Here is a 19484-nt window from a genome sequence, read left to right as displayed (position 1 = left end):
TTTCATTATTTTTAGTCAGGACCCTAAAATTCGTTGTTCCGAGATGCACGCAACGGCAACGGAGCCGAGAAGCTAGTTAGCCTCCGTTGGTAAATCTCCGGGCAGCGTGTGATGGCACCGTAAATGCCACTGTTAGGAGACCGGGTCCTCTTAAACGCCTGCTGCGCTGCGCGGAGCATTAGCAACGGAGGCTGGCCGGATTCTCGACTCCGTTCATGCATCTCGGGATAACCCAGGGTCATGCCTACAATAATAATAAAAAAACTGAGACGCAATCATGCGTTCTAATGCTAATGCTCCGTGCGTATGGATATTTAGTGATAATATGGAATTTACACGTGGTATAATAGTGAGCGTGCTTGTTGTTTTTCGCGATTCAAGATAAACAAATCAGTGTAGCGTATGTAAAAAATTTATGGGGAGGCTAAGCCTCCCTTGCCTCCTCTGACCAGCCGCCACTGCTGGTGGTAAGTCATGTCCTTTATATTTATAGAATAAGGTGAAAAAATACACTAGTACATACCGTAATACTTGTGGAATGTGCTTTATTAAGTCATTGGGTATTCTATTTTAGTCAGAATTTGTGAGTAGGGTTCGATCCAAGATGAGTCTTCTATTAAATATATTCTATTAACTTCTTTTCTGTTTGTATTCAGGATTTTTATCGTTTTTATGCTTATCTGATCTTGTTGGTATTTGTTGAGCTCTTCGCATTTACTTACAGCCCAGTAAATTAACGGGAAATACAACGATACCGTGTAATTTTCAGCGTCAACACTGAATTTCATGAAAATTTGGATGCAAGTTCTACTTACCCTCCACTTTAAAGTTGGCTAAATATCCGGAAATTGGTAAATTGACTAATTCTAAGCAACTTTCGCTCTATAGAGTCCAATTTCTGGATTTATTTTAAACGCGCGTTTTTTCACCACCGAGAAGCGGTAACTGGCATCCCTTAAGTAAAAGCAACCAACGGGACAATTTCAACTTTGAAGTGGATGGTATGTAATTAGAACATAAAACCAAATTTTCATGCAATTCGGAGTTGACCCTGGAACACTCCAAAACGGTCATTTACTGGGCTATATCTGAGAATAGCATTATCATTCAATAATTTGAAGTTATATATACATATTTTATATAAAACACCATTCTAATCTAGTTTTTCAACTTTGCAACGTATTTGCTCTAATTACATTAAGAAATTTAAACACAAATTTAGAAGATTCAGTGGAATTTATTGAATGAAAAAATATTAAATTCAAAAAATTTTATTATACCTGATAGTAAAATATGTAATAATATAAACTATTGTAATGATTATACCTGGATGTTATTTTAATGGAATTAAATGTTGGAATTGTTTTTTTCACTTTTAACTTTTACGAACAATTTATAACATATGTTACATTACACGTTTTCAATTGTTTTTAGAATTGTTTTTATTAAATCCCGATAGCAATATTTCTATTATAAAATAAACTTTCGTGACGAACGATTTGTTGATTTAAAAGCTTGTTTTATGAATTTTCATCGAATGAATCAATCAAGCAAGAGCCATTTTTCAACCAAAATGAACTGCGTTCGTTTTGATATTAATTAAACTTTGTTAATGCTTCTGACAAATTAAATCAAATATTTTACCTAAAATTAATTGACATTTAAAGCTTGCGCCTATATATACCAAATGAAAGCAAAATAGGATATACAATATTGTTTCGCAATACCTATATAGTTAATAATTATTTGACAGGGTGAAAAATGTAATTAATAGTATCGATAAATATTAAATTTAATTAAATTCGTTATAGTACTAATCCAATTAATAATTATATAGAACAAAATCAAGCAGAAGGTTAAGCAGGGTTATCAACAAAAAATTTATCAGTAGATTCATGTTACTCCATTGAAAGTTTACATTTTTAAGGCCATACGTTGCACTTTTTAGAGTCAATTTTATTTTTTTAATATGTAGGGGGATCAGTAGAAGCTTCAGTTCAAGTTTTTAGGGTCACCACCCTTGGCCACCGGCCACCATCTTGGAAAAGGGGTGCAAAGGGCTTTCGCGCTATATCTCGTAAACTAACAACCCTACGGAAAATCTAATGAAACATAAAATGTAGCAAATTAATATTTCTACAGTTTTCGTTCTATTCCTATTTATCGTCAAGTGACCAACAAAAAAAAAATAAAAACAAAAATAAGTAAAAATGTTTTAACATGTTTGCTTTTGGAGGTTATAAGTTTTTTTCAGTTCACTTTACAATAAAATAACATTATAGCAATTGTGTAGAGGTTTTTAAGCGACCAATTCCCACTATAAAATTTTTTAATTATATTTATTTATCTAGGTCTTACAGCGCTCCAAATTTTACCAGATCCTTGAATGCTCATAGGGATACAATAAAAACAAAACGTTAGGCTTACTTTTCTATCTTAATATTTTTTTATTCATACAATTTATTATGATTTTAACATTCCTATGCTATTATTAATCTATTTTTGACCTTTCCCCACTATAAAACTTAGAACCCTAAGCATATATTATAGAAAAGGCCCAATAAGTTGTTTGAGGACAAATTGCCGGTCCTGAAGAAGAATTATCCAACCGCAAAATGCAAAATTTTTCAGAATAGAAAAAAAGCGATTTTTAAATATTGAAAATAGGGATTAAATGAAGAGTAATCGTCCAGGAGCATCGGTATGGCGTTTGTTTTTTGACAACAATGGCTTTTATTTTCATCGATATTGGTGCGAATTTCATTATCTTAATTTAATCGCCCCATTTTCAACCCTATCTACAGTTGCGTCATTATGCATCTGAAACAAGGTCTAACAAAGCGCGTATTTCAGTAACGACGCAACTACCCTAATAGTGGCTCAGCATATTTTTACAGTTCGGTCTTTTTGTTTATTTGTCTATTTTTGTTTATTTGTCTTTTTGTTTTATTTAAATAGGATTTTAGAAGTTAATTTCGCAATAATTCCCTTATCCGTCTGGACGTGATGACGTAATCGATCATTTTTTTAAATGAGACTAGAGATCGTATGACAGCTTATTTGAAAGGGTGTTAAATTCTCTATTCAGCAATATAAATATTGACATAATTATTTATACAGGGTGGCAAAAAATTTTATTTTAATTATATTTATTGACAAAAAAGAAGAATGTATGTAATTTACCTAGTTCAAAATACATTTTACTGCTGTCAGAAATCAGAAAAAAATGATTATTTCACAAATAAATATTGCTTTTCGCTTAAATTGAATGTTCAAACTTCCAAGAGGCGGGTGGTTGGCTTGGACATTGAATTTAAGCGAAAACCAATGTTTATTGGTGAAGTAAACATTTATTTCTGTTTTTTTGACAACAGTAAAATGTATTTTGAGTTAAATAAATTACATACAATCTTCTGTTTTTGTCAATTAATTTAATTAAAAAAAAATTTTTGGCCACCCTGTATAAATATTTATGTCAATGTTTATATTACTGAATAGAGAATTTAATAGCCTTTCAATTGAGCTATCATACGACCCCTATATTCTCATTTAAAAAAATCATCGTCATCACGCTCAGATAGATGACGTCACTCATATGGTATATATGCCAAAATATCGTAATTTAAAAATAAAAATCGACCTGTTTCGGGATTTTTCCTTAACATCGCCGGTTTACGAAATAACGAATTTATTTTTGAAGTTATACTTCTTTACCGGCGATATGAGGGTGAATTTTTATATGTTAAAACCTATGATCCCGGCGCATGCGCATTATAACTTTGTTCTGATTGGATGTTCAAATGACATGTCAAAAATTATTCAATATGGCGGCTGTGGCACAGCTGTAGTTAGATTATTAATGGTTGTTGCGTTTTAAAATTTGTGTGAAAAGAAACAACCAACAAAAGTTAGTTAATAGTTATACTGCCTTTTTAAATAGTTTTCATATACCTATATTTTTGGACTTTTGGACTATTTTGGACAAGGAAAACTCATTCTAATTTGGTAAGTAGTTTTTATTATAATCATATTGTAATTATACATTTGGATTAGGTTGAAATACAGTAGAGCGTCGATTATCCGCACTAATTGGGGGACATAGGTGTTCGGAAAACCGATTTGTTCGCATAATCGAAGTACAATATATTGATACATATTTATAGTTATACATATTTATCCACAAGTGAATAAAAGCCAAATTTATATACCTACATATTTATTTATATCTTGATAATGACAACTAGCAACTAAACAAAAAAGTGCAGTCTTTGCAACAACATAATTATTTTTGGATACAATATTGAAGAAAATTGAAGATATTTTAAGCGTCAATTACTAACGCTTGCTCGGTATTCGAGTGCGGGACGCGGGAGACGATAGTTCGAATAAGTGGTCGTTCGGTTGATCGACGTTCGGATAAGCGACGCTCTACTGTACATTTATTTTCTCAAGAATGGGGATTTTAGAGAGAAATCCCAAATTAGGTCCGATTTTTATTTTTAAATTATGATTTTTTGGCGTAGATTTATTTATCTAGTAGGTATGTAATGCTTTGATTTACATACTTAAAAAAGTTCTACCAATCTTCATCTAATATATTGTTTTCTTACTGTTTTGTTATATTTTAATATTTTCTTCCACAAAATTTAAACTACATAATTTAATTATATTCAAAACAACTGTCAAACACTAAAACGTTCAGTTACCCTATTTTTCCACATGACAAATAATGTGGAATTGGACGAGTGAGTCTAAGCATCGATTACGAATCAAAGCGCCACGAAATTCACGGGTTCGATTCCCGATGCAAGTTTTTATTTTTTTATTTTTTTATGCATTTTATGATTATAAGTATATTTGGTATTTTTTTAAATCTTTGGTATTGTCTTAAAAATCACATAATATGTAGTAGAAGTATAACTTCTTACGTGCGTACAAAGTACACACACATTCTTTTTTCATTTGCACCATACTGTATATTTTCATTAGTTAATACTTTTCGAGTTATTTGTGTGTAAATATTATGTTCATTCTTCAACAAAAAAAAAAAACACGTTTTTAGGCGATTTTTTGCAAATAACTCAAGAAGTAATTAAAAGTATTTAAAAAAATATTTATTTTGGTTTCCTAAAAAATATTCTAGCATTAAAAGTTAGCCAGTTACGCTCAAAATAAAGATGATCTCTTTTTTTGTTCAAAAAATCTTTGGAAAATTACCCTCTAATTAGCATCTTAAATCAAATTAATCGTTACCTACTTTACTTATGTATTATTTATATGATCTGTAAGTTTAGTCGATTTAAAGGTTTTTTTTTAATTTGGTTTCAAAATATATATTTTTTAATTTTTAATTTTTGAAAAAATGCTTTTTTTTCAAAATAACTTAAAAATTGTATTAGTGACACCAAAAATCACAAGAATTTAAAAAATGTAGGTTTTGATTTTATGAAAATTTCGGATTTTTTGTTTTTCTGTTAGATAAAAAAAGATATGCCTGTACAAAATTTGCATACACTCGTGATTATGAGTGACACTAGAGACGACCTATCACCTCTACCTCCTTAGTCCAGGGCGCATGTGTTTTGAGATGGACGTTGAGAGGTGACTCAAATTTTTTTGCAGAAATTACTTGAAAATAAATCAGATAATAATATTGGAGTTATCCTCCCTCTCAAAAAGGGCCGGAACATTGTTTAAATAATCAAAATGTCAAAAAATGAAGGAAAAATTCGATTTTTGTCTTCGTTTTTTGATTATAACTTTGAAACTATTCATTTCTGAGAAAAGTTGTACTAACATAAAAGTTGCGTAATTAAATTTACTACAATATAGAATTGGTTAAAAATTTAAAAAATAGTCACACTAGTTGCAAAATAGCAATAATTGCGAAAAAACCATACAAAAACAAGTATTTGCATTTTACGTTTCTCAACCATTTATGCTACACTTAGGACCTTCACATTTCACCCATAAAAACTTTATGATACAGTAAAACAATACTATAAATTTCATTAAGATCGGTTTAATAGATTTTGCAAAATAAATTTTGCAGTCCAGCTTTCGCAAAAAAAATTCATTTTTTCAAAATGTTACAGGACTGAAAATAAAGCAGACAGCAAGTTGAAATTTTTTTGCTTATAGAAGTGTACTGTACCTTTAATTTGCAATTTACAAAATTAAAACCGATTAATTACAACGGCGTCAGGAAATTTTTTAAATAAACATGAGTTTTTGGTGCTACGCGCAGGAATCAATGGCGCAGGACAGCGGTGTTCGATTCACACAAGTTGATTTCCACCAAAATGTCTTCCAATCTTTATCTAATATATTATTTTCTTACTCTATATTTTGTTGTTTTTTAATATATTAATTCCACAAAAATCAAACTAATTTTATTATTGTTTGTGAAATATTGTTTAAACAATTGCATATTATGTTTAAAAATAATAAACCTTTATTCTCTTAGTTAAAATATATGAACAAAGAAAGTTTTTGCTAATTAAAGTGTTATTTCAAAGGATAGAGTATGTGTTTTTATTTTGCAATAAACAAATGTATTTATTTATATCGAAATGTAATAAAACTTAAAATGTATTAATCATTATCAAAGGTCATTGGAATGTCCAATCAGAGCAAACTATCCGCTGTCCTGCGCGTAGCACCAATATTTAATATTTATTTAAAAAAATTTCTGACGCCGTGATCTTGATCGATTTAAATTTTGCAAAATTGCAAATGAAAGGTACAGTACACTTCTATACCCAAAAAAAATTTCAACTTGCTATCTGCTTTATTTTCAGTCCTGTAACATTTTGAAAAAATGAGTTTTTTTTGCGAAAGCTGGATTGCAAAATTTATTTTGCAAAATCTATGAAACCGATCTTAACGAAATTTACAATATTGTTTTATTCTATTATAACGTTTTTCTGGGTGAAATATAAAGGTCCTAAGTGTAGCATAAATGGTTGAAAAATGTAAAATGTGAATACTTGTTTTTGTATGGTTTTTTCGCAAGTATTGCTATTTTGCAAAAAGGGTGACTATTTTTTAAATTGTTAACCAACTTTATATTGTAGGAAATTTAATTACACAACTTTTATGTCAGTACAACTTTTTTGGGAAATGAATACTTTTAAAGTTTTAATCAAAAAACGAAGAAAAAATCGAATTTTCCTTCATTTTTTGACATTTTGATTATTTAAACAATGTTCCGGACCTTTTTGAGAGGGAAGATAACTCAAATATTATTATTTGATTTATTTTCAAGCAATTTCTGCAAAAAAATTTGAGTCACCTCTCAACGTCCAAATGTACTAATATTTTTACAGATGCACCCTGGTCTACCTGGAATGGTGCAGGAAGCAACTTTGAGATCTTAAATGGGAACTCTCATTTGTTATTGCAGATTTGCATTCCTCGTGGCAAAATAAGTAACATTTAATTCAAGACATTTTTTAGATTTGTTGATAGATCATGCATGCTATGCGATAGATCATCATTTTCAAAAATATATTGATTGACCACCTACCCCACTTGTTGGGGGTGGGGTGGGTGGCAACTTTAAAATCTTAAATAGAAAACTCCGTTCTTCTTTTAAACTTTTATCGTTAATTGGACAAGTTTTATTCAATTTTTTTCCGATTCGCTATAGATGGCAAAGCAGTCCAAGAAAAACAAAAAAAGAATGTGTGTGTACTTTGTACGCACGTAAGAAGTTATACTTCTATTATATGATTATATGATTATAAACGGAATTAATATACTTTTTATTTATATTTTATTTAAATATTAAATTAATTTATACTTACTACTTCTCAAACATTTTTATTAAAACAGTGCCAAAAATTAAAATAATAAAAAAATGAAACACACACAAACACACTAAAAATGCCACAAATGATTTCTGAACATTAATTGTCGGAAAAATTTTTAACTAAATACGTATTTTCTGAAAATAAAATTATATAATAAATATACTTACAATCATAAAATGTATAAAAAAAATAAAAAAATAAAAGTTTCTATTGGGATTCGAACCAACTTACCACGCGGCTGGTATTTGCGTTGTATTGGGATTCTCTCGCATTAAAACTGCGCCACAGAGACAGCTTGTCATTATGTGCGAAGATCGTCTAACTAAACAGATTAACCTTTTGACATTTTTAACTTATGTAAATTAAATTATTTTGATTTTGAATTGAAATGATTTAGAATTGAAAAAATACAACAAAACATAGAGTAAGAAGACAATATATTATTATGTAAATATAAATATAAATTATGTAAATAAAAGTATTACATACTACTTATGTATTTTGGTAGGTTCAAGGTAGGTATCGGAGCCCGTATAACGACTAATAAATTTCGCAATCACTTGCGTCGTGCAAAGTGGCTATGTTCAAATATCATAACAAAATTTGATCAACTATTTATAAAACACTTACCAGTGAAAGATTCTTTAGCTTTGAATAAGCGAGATCTGCGGCACTCATACTAGGCACAGTTTGATGAGCTTTCACATTGGCATGAAACAATCATCTCTTCTATGTAAATAAGTCCAAAAATATAATATGAAAACTATTTAAAAAGGCAGTATAACCATTAACTAACTTTTTGTTTGTTGTTTCTCTTCCTACAAATTTTAAAACGCAACAAGCATACATTATAACCAAACGCAGTCCCACAGCTGTGCCACAGCTGCCATATTGGATAATTTTTGTCATGTCATTTGAACATCCAATCAGAACAAAGTTATAATGCGCATGCGCCCGGTCGCTAGGTTTTCCCATATAAAATTTTACCGTCATTACGCCCGTAAAGAAGTATAACTTCAATAAAGAATTAATGTGTACATATTCTAGGTTTTTATCTTCTGTTTGTCTAGGGTTGATTATTTGGCCACAGGTCGATTTTAGGATACAACAAATACTTTATTGTAGAACTCGTAATTACAAGGATAATGTAACAACTAATGTGAACGGTAATTAACACTGAACATCTAAAACGGCTCTATAGCAATAATACGCAATCTTACTTCGTCGTTCGTCTTTATCCTGATGAAAAAGGCCGTCTGCCCCCTATCATCAGCGTCTTAATGTCAACTCGACTTTTCTCTGACTCTCTGACTACTGTCACTTGGACATGATATGCTGAACCTATAGATCTATCGCGTTTTTTTTTATTATTAGGCAAATGCCACTTAACTGGCTTTCGGCTCGCGTTTATGATAAAATAAAATAACTTAAACGAATGTAATCCTACAATATAATATAATTTAGAACAAAATAGTCCACTTTTTATTAACGTATTTTATTAAAACGAAAATAATTTGCTTACAAGCGGAAATAATAAGAAGTAAGTTGAAGGATTTTATTGTTTCAATTTAAACGATGAGATTTTTATTTAAAAAAAAACCTTCCACCAAGCACTATAGAGCGGAACGCACCCCCAAAATGACATGGTACTGACCACGCTTTGGTGAATGGCTAATTTTGGTCTTAGGTGCTTGATGTCTTTGATGGAGCTGAAAACGAAAGTAAAGTTTTTTTTAATTTTAAGTGGGGGAACATAGTCAAAAACGCAATTTTACCCTAAAAATAAATAAAAAATATGAAAAAATATTTTTAAGAAACGCCTTTCTTTAGTTACGAGTGACTACAATTAAACATATAAAAAAATCAACTAAAAAAGCAAAAATTAAAAAAATTGAAAAATCTAACACATTCGTCAAAGAAAAGCGTGGCGCGTCTTCATCGAATAAACGGTGGTCGCACCACGCTTTTCTTAAACGAATGTGTTAGATTTTTTTTAATTTTTTTAATTTTTTTTCTTTTTAGTTGATTTTTTTATATGTTTAGTTTTAGTAACTCGTAACTAAAGAAAGGCGTTTCTTAAAAATATTTTTTTCATATTTTTTTATTTTTTACTTTTTAGTCTTAAGTCTGTTTTAGACTATAACATAAAATGATATAAGAAAATGGTATACTAAGTTTTGTCATAATGTAAAACAGGAAACAAAATCTGTTAACAGAAAATGTTATACAAATTAGAACATGTCCTATTTGATAACAATTTTTAGTACACAGGCATGCGCAGTTAGGTTATTTTCGTTATACTGTCACATTGGTTCTTTTAAGGTTAACTTTTCTTTTAAGAGATGTTGCAATGGAAGCAGCTGATAATAATAGAGTTTTCTTATCCATCATATAAAATATATCTTTGTAATATAAAATATCAAGATAAAACTAACTAGTTAAATGTTGAGAAAAATGAAGTTAAAATATTCTTAAAAGAAAATAAGAAGAAGAAAATTGAGGTTAACAGTACATGTCTTCTACATGTACCATCACCAATATATAAAAAAGTACTTTTTTAGCATGTAATGCGCAGAATCACATAACATATTTTGATACCAAAATGTGACAATGTAATACACAAAACTTCTTGTATTAATATTGTACACAATCATTTCATGTAAGTTTTTGTTATACCATTTTCTTATATCATTTTATGTTATAGTCTAAAACAGACTTTACACTTTTCAAACATTAAAATATATCGTCATGTTTATTAAAATATGTATAATGCATAATATGATGTACAAACATAAAAAGTAGTCAAAATTAGCTACAATCTGTAAAAGATTCAAGTTTCTTCATTGTAAAAAACAAGAGAATTTAAGCATTTTCCGTTAAAATCGTTTTTTATTTAAACAATTAATAAACAAAAAATGTTTTTATTGACTATTCGTGTATTGTTCCCGCGAATGCATATATCTGCAAATTTTTAGTCATTTGCATTGAAGAAAAGGCAGCCAAATTAACGTCCAAAGATTTGACCCAAACGATTGAACTAAAGAGAAGCGTTTAATTAATTAATACGACAAAACGAATTCTAATGTTAATTGTAGCACAAAACGTCTCTACCGGTGGTTTTTCTAAGACTACGATAAAAACACGAATTTTTTTAATTCGAGTTTTGGTTGAAGTTTTGTTTCGTATTGTACTGAAATTTGACAAGAATAAACGCCGATTTATATATGTATCAACAAATATATGAGCGTTCAAAATTTGAAATTTTTTGTTTATTTATGAAGCATAACGTAAACAATTAACGTAAAAAGTGAAATTATGTATAGTTCATATCATTAGCTACAATCCGTAAAAGTTTCAAGTTTCTACATTGTAAAAAACAAGAGAATTTAAGCATTTTCCATTAAAATCGCATATGTCTGCAAATTTTCATTCATTTGCATTGAAGAAAAGTCAGTCAAATTAACGTCTAAACATTTGATGCAAACTATTGAAGTAAAGAAAAGCGTTTAAAAAAAACGAATTACTTTTTTCTGCGTTTAACTCGCTACAACTCGTAATATTTTTTTTGGGTCGCAATATTTTTTCTGAAATATTTACAGTATATATTTTTCATCTTTCGAAAGGCTATGAAACCTGTTGCACGCCTTCAGTCATATTCTTATAAAAGATATGATTTTTTTAAAGTAAAAAGTGAACATTCTTGGATTGCAAAATTAAATCGCAAAAGTTTCAATCACTTTAATAACTCAAAAAGTATTGTCCTCCTATCGATTTGTGGGGTTATATCTAATAAAATAATTTTCGCCTCCGAGAAGGGGTGGCACCTACCCCTTTCTTGTAGGTCACTTTTGTTTACTGAGGTAACTTCTTGTCAGAAAACTTCTTTGTGCCCTATGTCTTACCACAAACGTAATTTAAAAGCTAAATTTTCAATATTGTCACTAAAATTTTGCGATTTAACTTTCAAATTCACGAATTCACTTTTTGTTTAAAAAAAATCATAACTTTTATTAAAATATGATTGAAAGTTTAAACAATAATAAACACGTGTTTAAGTTGTTTTTCGTTGAAACTGTATTTCTCGAGATATTTCGTTTACAATAGTTTCGTAAATCGTGTTTTTCCGATTATATCAACAATTCAAAAAATTTCTCGAATAAAAGTTATTTATTTTTTCATAAGGAATTCAAATCTGCAATAAAAAGTGGTGGGTCCCTACTTAAGATTTCAAAGTTATCCTCACCCCACTCCCAGTGAGGGTGGGGGATCGTATATAGTGCTATTCGATTTTTAAAAATAATTAACACGAATTTTTCAGCTTATCGATCCGATAAAAATTTCGCGAGATATTCGACAGTCTTGCCTCGTTTAACATAACCGTTTAAAGATAACGTGTGTTTTTTAGAGGTATAGAATTTTGAATTTTAAATTGACATGAAATTGACTTTATTTGAAAGATAATCTTTCGGCCTTATAGGTTAAATATAATTTTTGGCATATGACAGCCACGGCTGGATTTGATTTAATCTAATCTTGAGTTCAAATTTTCGATGATATTTTCCAACATTTGTGGCCGTATATTGGCAATAACTTGTCAATGTCATTTAAGTAGTTAATCGTTTTAGGCTTATCGGCGTAGACTAGCGACGTCACATAATCCTCAGAAAACAGTATAGGTACATAAAGTATATCTTATAGCGGTATTAAATCGCACGGTCTTGGAGGCAAATTCACGGGTCTAAAACCTGAAACTAGGCGGTTACCAAACGTTTCCTTCAATAAATCAATTGTGGTACGAGCTGTGTGACCTGTTGCGCCGTCTTGTTGAAACCACCGATCCTGCATATTATGGTTGTTCAGTTAGGGAATGAGAAAGTCAGTAATCATGGCTCTATGGCGGTCACCATTAATTGTAACGTCCTGGCCAGCATATTTTTTGAAGAAGTATGGACCAATGATTCCATCAGTCCATAAAGCATACCACAGTCAGCTTTTCTGGATATAATAGTGTCTCAACATACACCTGAATCCTGAGGATTATGTTCACTCCAAATACGGCAGTTTTGTTTCTTGACGTAACCATTCAAACAAAAGTAAGCTTAATCGCTAAACAAAATTTGCTTATGAAAATCAGGATCAATATGAATCTCGTTTGGGGCCCACTCATCGAATCTACCCCTTGCTAGGTGATCGTGTAGCTTCAATTCTTGAACGAATTGGATTTTGTGAGCACTCAAACCAAGATCTGTCTGCAAAATCTTCCATGAAGTGGATGGACACTTATCCAACTGCTGTGCTCGATGACGATGGCTGATAGATTGATTTGGGTCTTCCTCTATGCTATGTTTCACAGTAGCAACATCTGCTTCGGTACGCACTGTATGACGTCTCTGTAGATGCGTATTATCATTTAGGGTAAACGTGCTGCAAAAACGTTCCATGGTTAATCGAATTAATTGGATGGATGGACGATTATGTTAACCACCAAATGAACGTAGTGCGCGATACGTATTTCGAACAGAACCATGATTTTCAAAATAAAGGACATCGCACACATCTTATGGAAAATATAATGTCACTCAAATTCAATAAAATTTATATGAATAGATTCGTTTCAAACTAACGGTCAATTCTTATCATTGCGCCAACTCTTAATTTTCAATAATAAGAGCAGAAATTGATATAAATCAATCTGAAATCAAATGGGTAGGTACATAAGTTAGAGAGAGAGAAAAAATATTTTAAAATACCCAGATTATTGGTAACTTCATAAATCTTCTCGGGCTATTAAGCATCTTATTATAATAGTTTTACTAATTTGCTTAGGCCCAGCGAGGTTTAAGCTGTTTTGAATAGCACCCAGAGCAATAGTGATTGTAACTGACAGATTTATGGACTCCAAAAATGTGATTTCGATAAACTTTAATTGCAATTTGCGCCGTAACTAATCAAAATTAAGAGTTGGCGCAGTGATAAGAATTGACCGTTAATTTAAAACGAATCTATTCGTATAAATTTAATTGAATTTGAGTGACATTATATTTTCCATAACATGTGTGCGATGTCCTTGCACAATTTGTAAGCGTTGTTTAAGCGTCAGTCCATTTATGCTGAAATTCCAAACCAAAATAAACCTATCACTTGACAGATGGCAAAATGACCGCCAGTTAAAAAGTGTTGCCATTTTATATTTCTGTACCTATAAAAAAACACCGATATTATTTGTGACAGTTTCTACAAACGCTTTTACTTCCCGTTAGCAGAAATAATACTCCCGTTTCAAATGAGTTCACCGATGTAATATACCGAAATTTCGTATTTATAGTATAGTATAGTTGATCCAAAAGATGGCATAACCCAGACATCAAAAGTGAAAGTTATCCTTCAACACCAAATTGTTCTATACGGTCCACACAATGTCCAGAAAAAAGTCACACCATTTTGAGCGTCGGGTTTGGGGGGAGAGGGGGGAAAATCGGTAAATTCCTAGTTTTTTAAGTTTTTCGCCAATATTTCCAAAACTATGCGGTTTAGCATGAACAACCTTCTATACAAAATTGTTCTACATTAAATTTGAAATAAAAAAGGCCCTATGCATAATCTTTCTAAAATGAATGGTTCCAAAGTTACGGAGGTAGTATAGTATAACTAGTCCAAAAAAAAGGCCTATCCCAAACATCCAAAGTAAAAGTTTTCCTCCAACACCAAAATGTTCTATATGGTCCACATATTGTTCAGTAAAAAGTTACACCATTTTGAGCGTCCGGTTTGGAAGGGAGATGGGAGAGAAGCCGGTAAATTAGTAGTTTTTTTAGGTTTTTCGTCAATATTTCTAAAACTATGCTTAAGCGTAAACAATGTTATATACGAAAATGTTCTACATGAAATTTAAAACAAAAAATGTTGTATACATAATTGTTATAAAATCAACGGTTTCAGAGTTACGGAGGGTGAAAAGTCGAGGTTTTCGATACTTTTTATATTTTTTGGGCAATATTTATGATATAACTATACCAAAAACCCAGACATCCAAAGTGAAAGTTATCCTTCAACACCAAATTGTTCTATATGGTCCACATAATGTTCAGAAAAAAGTCACACCATTTTGAGCGTCGGGTTTGGGGTGGAGAGGGGGGAGAAATCGGTAAATATAAAAAGTATCGAAAACCTCTACTTTTCACCCTCCGTAACTCTGGACCCGTTGATTTTATAACAATTATGTATAAAACCTTTTATGTTTTAAATTTTATGTAGAACATTTTTCTATAGAACATTCCTTACGTTAAAGCAAAGTTTTGGAAATATTGACGAAAAACTTTAAAAAATTACTAATTTACCGACTTCTCCCTCATCTCCCCCCCAAACTGGACGCTCAAAATGGTGTAACTTTTTACTGAACAATATGTGGACCATATATAACAATTTGGTGTTGAAGGAAAACTTTTACTTTGGATGTCTGGGTTAGGCCTTTTTTTGGACCAATTATACTATACTACTTCCGTAACTTTGGAACCGTTCATTTTAGAAGGGTTATGCATAGGGCCTTTTTTATTTCAAATTTAATGTAGAACAATTTTGTGTAGAAGGTTGTTCATGCTAAACCGCTTAGTTTTTTAGAAATATTGACGAAAAACCTAAAAAAACTACGAATTTGCAGATTTCTCTCCCCTCTCCCCCCCCCCCCCCCAAATACCCGACGCTCAAAATGGTGTGACTTTTGTGGACCATATAGAACAATTTGGTGTTGGAGGATAACTTTCACTTTGGATGTCTGGGTTTGGGTCTAACTATACCATACTATTATAGGAAATATTTATGTTTACCGACATAAAATTGCAGTAATAATTTTCGTAATTATAATGTCTAATAATGTGTATTCAGTAATAATATAGAAATATTCGCTATTACATAATAAATGAAAATGTAAAATTTTATTGATATTTTCATGGATATTTTGACACAGTGCATCCATTATCTTCAAAATATTACCAACCAGGGAGTGATGTTTAACACATAGCATCAAACTAATAACATAATGTATGCTGCTAAATAATAAACAACAATGTTATACTAACAAATTGAAACCATTTTAATTTGTAATATGTAATATGTAATGTTTTTTAGAATGTATACAAGTAGGCTACCATTTTGTTCATGGAATATATATTTAGTGCTGTATAAATTTATAAAACATAAAATATAATAGATATATAGTATGATGAAAATGTATGGAATAAATTTATTAGTTTAGAAACATACTAGCAGTGGCTACTAAGACTGAGAAAATGGACAAAAGATGAACGTTCGTAGCCCCTTATCCTTCGGCATTTCTATGGTATGCAGGGAACAAAAAACCTTGGAGACGACTGTTATTTTTGCTTCTGCGATGTGAGGAATTCCTATTCCTCCACCTTTTCTTCAAACGAAATTAGCGATGAAGATAAATTCAATCCTATTATAGACCAACGCCAACAGGTTATCCAAGCTGAACTAAATGAAAATAGTGAAAAATTTGGGGCCTATCGAAGGATGCTCTTAGGATTACGAATAAAAGATAAAAATATCTTTGCTTTATTAATATTATTTTCTTGGTATAGGCAACGTGAAAAACATTTAGTGGAGTATTTCTTTCAATAGGGTTCAATGGTACATTATCATAATATTCCTGAAGTACATAGTCATGAAGCTGACAATTACGATTCCACCTCACTGCGGTTATATATTTATTATTTTAAGAGAAGCCTGAACTGAAGGCTGTCTTGTTGTACAATCGTAATGGTTATATCATGTCTTGGTACCTGTTGCTCACTCTGTGCATCTCAAAGAGAAGTATGAGAATCTTGAGCTGTTGCTAAATAAAATAAAACAGCGAATATTGTTGGCAACTCTATTGAGACCTAAAAATAATATCCATGCTTTTGAGTCATGAGTCTGGATTCACAAAGTAGCCATTATTTTTGTGCGAGTGAGACAGTCGCGCATGAAAATATTACGTTAGCATTCCCATGATCAACCTTTTTTTGTTGCACGGATGACCAACGAGGGTCAAAAATTACCCCAAGTCAAAAATGACAATTGACAAAAAGTTAAGTTGTTTTAAGAAATAAAACATTGTATTCGTAAGTTTAATGTTAGTATTGTGTCAATAAATGATAAATCAACATTAGTAAAACATATATATTTATTACACATGAACAAAAACAGGAATCATCATTCTGAACATAAAAATAAAGAAATTTTAAAATATACACTAATTTATGTCGCCACAAGTTTAACAAACAAACAATTTTTTTTTCAATATTGGTATGTTTCTTAAAAACAATTCCACATAATAGACGGTATTTACTTAATATAAAATTGGAAGATAGAAGGCCAGGGGAGTTCGTCTTTGACCCCAAATTCAGAATTTATTATTTTTTTCGTAAAATATAGGAAATTTTTTTTATTACAAAATATGAGGGTAGGTATCTAGAATGATATATTATTAAAGTCAAATAAAAAGATAATGAGTTTAAAATTGAAAATATTTCTGAATCTATTAAATAAAAACATACATTGGGGTCAAAATTTACTCCACTTGGTGATCCGAAGGTTAAGAAAGGGCAACTCAGAAAAATACTTGTACCGGGTAAATATATTTAGCGTGATGCATTAGCTGACAAAAAAATTGTTCTTTTACATACCACTTCTTCACATAAATCTAGAATTGATAAAGCAGTTTGTGAAAGCTTAAAATTGAACAGGATACTGCTTTAAATAATTTTAATTAAAAATCAATTTTCTGTCCTTTCTGAAGCTAAACTAAACTAAACGAAATTTTGTAGACCGTCAAATTTTAATCTTAGAATCAGACAGATTGTTCCAGAACATAATGACCTAGAATTGATGTGAAGTATTAGTATGGTATAACTAGACCCAAACCCAGACATCCAAAGTGAAAGTTATCCTCCAACACCAAATTATTCTATATAGTCCATATAATGTTCAGAAAAAAGTCACACTATTTTGAGCGTCGGGTTTGGTGGTGGGAGAGGGGAGAGAAATCGGTAAATTCGTAGTTTTTTACGTTTTTCGTAAATATTTTTAAAACTGTACTATTTAGCATAAACAACCTTCTATATAAAATGTTCTACATTAAATTTGAAATAAAAAAGGTCCTATGCATAATCCTTCTAAAATGAACTGTTTCAATATTACTGAGGTAGTTAGTATAGTATAATTGGTCCAAAAAAATGCCTAACCTAAAAATCCAAAGTAAAAGTTTTCCTTCAACACCAAATTGTTCTATATGGTCCACATATTGTTCAGTAAAAAGTTACACCATTTTGAGAGCGTCCGGTTTGGGGGGGGGGAGATGGGGGAGAAATCGGTAAATTAGTAGTTTTTTAGGTTTTTCGTCAATAATTCTAAAACTATGCTTTAGCGTAAACAGTGTTCTATTCAAAAATGTTCTACATAAAATTCAAAACAAAAAAGGTCTGACACATAATTGTTATAAAATCCACAGTTCCAGAGTTACGGAGGGTGAAACGTGGAGGTTTTCGATACTTTTTATATTTTTTTGGGCAACTCCCTACTGATTTTCTTTAACAGGATTGCGTTTTATAAATCAAATTTGCTATTTCAGTGGCCGATGGTATGTTAGTGATAAGCCCTTGAAGAAACGTCAACCTCACCACCCAAAATTATCATCAATTGTCCAAAAAATATAAAAAGTATCGAAAACCTCCAATTTTCAACCTCCGTAACTATGGAACCGTTGATTATATAACAATTATGTATAGGACCTTTTTTGTTTTAAATTTTATGTAGAATATTTTTGTTTAGAACATTGTTTACGCTAAAGTATAGTTTTAGAAATATTGACGAAAAACGTAAAAAAAACTAGGTACTAATTTACCGACTTCTCCCCCATCTCCCCCCTAAACCGGACGCTCAAAATGGTGTAACTTTTTACTGAACAATATGTGGACCATATAGAACAATTTGGTGTTGGAGGAAAACTTTTACTTTGGATTTTTAGGTTAGGCCTTTTTTGGACCAATTATACTATACAACCTCAGTAACTTTGAAACCGTTCATTTTAGAAGGATTATGCATAGGGCCTGTTTTATTTAAAATTTACTGTAGAACATTTTTGTATAGAAGGTTGTTTATGCTAAATCGTATAGTTTTAAAAATATTTACGAAAAACGTAAATAACTACGAATTTATCGATTTCTCCCCCCTCTGCCCCCCAAACCCGACGATCAAAGTGGTTTGACTTTTTTCTGAACATTATGTGGACCATATAGAACAATTTGGTGTAGGAGAATAACTTTCACTTTGGATGTCTGGGTTATGCCATTTTTTGGATCAATTCTATCATACTATATGGGGTTCTGTCGTAGAAATCATAGACGGTTTTCTTGGAAACATTAAGTCTCCCCACTACAAAGAAATTCTAGCCAGCATGGTCAAAAATTATAAAAAAAAACTGGGATGCAATAAGTGCGTCAAACTTCGTTTTTTGAATTCCCACGAATTCGCTGTCAACGAGCAACAAGGATCAGAGGTTTCATCAAGAAATGAAGGAAGACGAAGATATGTTATCAAGGAAAATCTTATGTGAGATGATTTTATTATAAACAAACCAATGATTGTCCAACGTAGATTATCCTGCATTGATTT

This window comes from Diabrotica virgifera, chromosome 3 (assembly GCF_917563875.1).
Source record: "Diabrotica virgifera virgifera chromosome 3, PGI_DIABVI_V3a".
NCBI classification, from domain to species: Eukaryota; Metazoa; Arthropoda; class Insecta; order Coleoptera; family Chrysomelidae; genus Diabrotica; species Diabrotica virgifera.
Note: the sequence above shows the minus strand (reverse complement) of the source record.